Raw genomic sequence first — 4382 nt, forward strand, 5'->3', positions numbered from 1 at the left:
CCTGCCATGCAGAAGGCATTGGCAGGGACCCCTGGAAAAGGTCCATCGTGAAGAGGAGATGCTGCCAGCACCAGGTGAGCTCTCAGCTTGTCTGGCATCCACCTCCCAGCAGCAGCTTCAGTCACCTTTCAATTAGCGTAGCCTCTGCCCGCGGCCCCGTGCGGCTGCGATTACTGCCCACGTCCAGGGCCAGGCAAAGCAAAAACCCTCAGCTGCCGTGCTTATAAATCATTCACAGCATTAAATAAAACAGTAGATCAGGTTGGCATTTTCAAAGCATCTTCAAGAAATTAGGCACCCACCTATTTTTAAAAAGGCAGCAATTGAAATCTCATCCCTGGTCCAGAGAAGCGAGCCTGAGGAAGAGCCACTGCAAAGGCGCTCCCGGGCAGCTCCGTCGCCAAAAGCACCCGGCAAAGGAAGATGCCGGAGCAGTCGGACCCCTCTAGCAGTCCCCGGTCCTTCCTGAGCTCCCAGGAGCGAATGTGCAGAGCAGGACAAGCCACTAATTACAGATAATAACTGCCATTTATGAGTGAGGCATCCACCGTCCCCGGCTTCCTCGGGGAGCTGGGTGTGGAGCTCCCGTATCCCAAAGCTGCCGGTGGGTGAGGCACAGGCTTGTCCTGCGCTGCCCCGCAGGGAGGGGAAATCGCAGCCGCATGCCCCAACACAGAGGCCCCACGCTGCCGTATCGGCCCCCGGACATCCCTCGTGGCAGCAGCCATAATTTTGGCTTCAGGCGTGCGAGGGCCACCCGGCTCGTGCACAGGGCACCAGCTCCCGAATACTGCCGGGGCAAGCGGGGGTTTCTTCCCGCATCACAGCGCACGGGCTGGGGTCGCTGCCCGCTGCTGCCCGCGCGGGGCTCGGGATGGGGTTTGCCTCTGTGCAGCGTTGATGGTGCGCTGGAAGAGCAGCAGAAGCAGCACCAGCTTCTTGCTGGGTCACCCGGCCCCGTGGATGCTGGTCCCAGGAGATAACTCGGGGAGAGAGTGCCCATTATTAATATTTTAATTACAGCCAGATGATAATGAACTGAAAAGCTGCATTTTTTAATCAAAGCTGTGATGGCACCCAGCCCTAATGGGACACAGTGGGACGCCCAGTGCCTCGCCGGCAGCACCTGGCCCCCGGGAGGGTTGGTGCACGCACGGGGCTGCGGCACTGGGACCTCCTACGGAGGGGATGATGCTCAGTGGGAGCCCGGGGAGATTTTAAAGCTCAGCCCTTGTGCAGGGTGCCCAGAGAAGGACAAGGGCATTAAAAATCATGCAGCAGCCCACATCTCCAACAGGCAGACCTGCCGGCTGGCTGCGTGGGCACGTGTGGGTCTGTGCTTTGCATGAACGGCTTCCCCAGGGTTTGATCCGTGCCCGGCTAAGTGATATTATCGTTGGGTATTTACCCGCCCTTTGCATCAGAGAGTTCAGTTCCTCGAGTGCTGATCCCACATGAAATCCAGGTCACTTGGCTGCACCAGTGCTTTTGAGAAAACCTGCCCCCAGTTAGCTGGCCGAGAGCTGGAGGAGGTTTGCACGGACAGTTCACCAACGAGACAAAAAGAGACAAATCTGGGACTTGCCGGGAATTATTTATTCAGCTCCGCTCTCGGCGGGGAATTACAGATGCACTGGTTGTGCCACAGAGCACCTTCCTCCTCCCGTCTGCTTGGAAATGGGTTATTTAGTAACTGGTGAGGCCACCGATGCTGAGTCAGCCCACAGCTAATGAACATCCTGGCTGCCCATTTGAAATTTATTGCACCTATTAATTACAACCATTAGCTGCAGCCAGTGAAATTTTTATAATGAGGACCCTTGCGACTTTGCCTTCCTAGCAGCAAATTAACTGTGTGGGGGGAAGAATCAATGGGATCAGCATACTTTACAGAAGCGATGTTTTAATTAGCGATTCTCTGCAAACATGCCAAGCAACAGCTTCTCCGTTCATTATCTCTCCTTAAAGGGATGGTGCTTCTTTTCAGGTTAGTTTTATCCCGGTCTCATCTCCTCTGTTGTTGGGATTCTAATGCACTGCTGCTCATTATAGAAACTGCTTTGAAGTTGATTTTATCTTAGGTCTGGTTGTAAGCAGCGAGATGTCCAGGGTTTGGGGCGGGGGGGGGGGGGAAGCAACCCTAGGAAATAATGGTTTTGAAAGCTTGGCTGAAAAATAGCTAAATTGGATGGATCCTGTGGCTGTGAGGAGGAGGGGGATAGGGAGTGTGGGAAAGGGGTTGTGTCCCCACAGGGACAGGCTGCCCCAGCAGCGAGTCCCAGGGATGTGGGACCTGCACCTCTGATAGTTAAAAAAGAAGGGACCGAAAGTCCCAGGCAAGGCTCCCTCCATGCAGGGAGGGTCTGCATCGCACAGAGCTGCCATGCTTCAGAAGAAAGTCTCTGCAAGTCCCGTGAGCACAGCGCTGCCACCCCAGGCGCTCCTCCAGGGACTTTTCCGAGGGTGTCTGCTCAGTGGATTTTAGAAAACCAGGCTGGTGATCCCCAAATCATCAGCCACTCCTGAGAATCTTGGCTGTAGAGGTGGATGGACTAGCTATCATGAAAGGCAAATGAAATGAAATTTCTGGGAACTTTTCTATGTTTCATTACAAGTGATTTAATTCCATTTGGTTCCCTGCAAAAATATGGGACCAATTTCCATTGCAAATGATCTCATTTCCCAGGAAAAAACCGACACGCTGGCGGCAAAAGGCAGCTTTGAAATTCAGGGTTTAAAATGCAAAACTTAATTTTGTTTTTCCAACCAAGTAGCTAAAAGCATTCTCAGAAATAGATGTTTCTCAGAAATAGAAAAGCTGGGGCAGGTTAAGAAAACCAGCCGAAACGAGAGCTCCTGATGCCTGAGCCCCCCTTCCCGGGTCCGGCGGCCACCGGTGTCACCTGGCAGCCCCAGCCCATCCCTGCAGCGAGGCTGTGCTGAGCCCTGCCTGCACCCCTGCCTGCATCCCTGCCTGCACCCCTGGCTCGTCCTGCCCAGGACCTCGCCTCCTGAAGCTGTCCCGTTTCGGCTGCCGGCCGTGCTGCTGAGAGCTGCCCGGCTGCCCAGCGAAGCCCAGGGAAATAGGTAATTGCTGGGCTAAGGAATGGGCTCTGTCCAGCTGGTTCAGAAAGACATTTTTTAGGGCTCAGGGAAAGTGACATTATTAAAGTGAGCATGCTGATTTCAGACAGCTCCCAATTCATCACTGTGACAGTGACAAACACGGCCTGGGGTTATGCAGTTGACTAAAGAGAATTCTCTAGCTTTACATTTTTAATGCTCCTCGCATTTTCTCTGCTGCAGTGGAGTTTTATCCAAAGGATCTTCTCCCTTGAATAGAAAGGGCAGCATGGGTCTGTGAAGCATGCCCAGCCCTTGCAAATCAAGCGGGGCTTCTGTCATCACTACGCAAGCCAGTTCATTTATTTTTTAATTATTCCTTGCTCCTTCAGGATCCTTTTTCTACCTTTTCAAGAAGAACAGGAGCGTCAGCCTCAGCTGGGCTGCCTCTATTCTCCGGGGCTCATTCATCATTGTCTGCTGCCTGAATGGGAGGCAGAGGGTCAGCCTGAAAAGCCTCCACGTTACAAGCTCCTCTAAATATACCAATAGCTCCCTAATGGACACTGGGGTCCCAGCCGGACCGCCCAGGCTCTCGGGGCGGCTTTGTGTCTGCAAGGGGGGCCGGCCGGGACGGACACGGGGGGACGTGGGGTGGCATGGGGCAGCGGGGACGGCACCCACAGGGACGGAGAGCTGCTCAGCCGTGGCTGCCTGGGAGGTCTGGTGCAGTGTTTGCCTGGTTAATGTGGAGAGTGTTAAACAGTGGGGACCGGTGCTGGGTGGGACCCCTTGCACGGGCGAGGAAGGTGTTTGCCAAATCTGGGTTTGGCAGTGCCGGATCAGACTCGGCGTGCCAAACCGGGGTGCCGGCTCCCAGAAGGTTCTTCTCCCTTCCCGTCATCCCTTCCCCGCTGGCAGTGGGTTTGCTCCGCTCCCGCTGAAGCTGTGCAAAGCCAGGAGGGCGCAGGGGCCAGGAGGTGAGCGGCCCCCCACCCCGGCGGGCTGGCCCCCCCACAGCCCCTCCGCACCAGCCATTCCCTCCAAAATCCCATTCTCAGGCTGGTAACAAAAAGCAGCAGCACAAAGAGAGACGCGGAGACCTGCCGCTATGCTGAGAAGCCATTCAGAACGGGAGACTCATTAAAGAGCCTGTTGTCATTATTTGCGAGCTCCAGAGGTAGCCTTATTTAATTTGGGAGCTACTAGACAGGTACCCAGATGGCTGGGGAGGGGGGGCAGTGGCAGAAATGAATTAAATGGGATGCCTCTCGCTGCTGCCGTTCGCTTTGTGCTGCAGCTGGGCCCCTTGGAAAGGG

Source organism: Gymnogyps californianus, chromosome 27, assembly GCF_018139145.2.
Source record: "Gymnogyps californianus isolate 813 chromosome 27, ASM1813914v2, whole genome shotgun sequence".
Taxonomy (NCBI): Eukaryota; Metazoa; Chordata; class Aves; order Accipitriformes; family Cathartidae; genus Gymnogyps; species Gymnogyps californianus.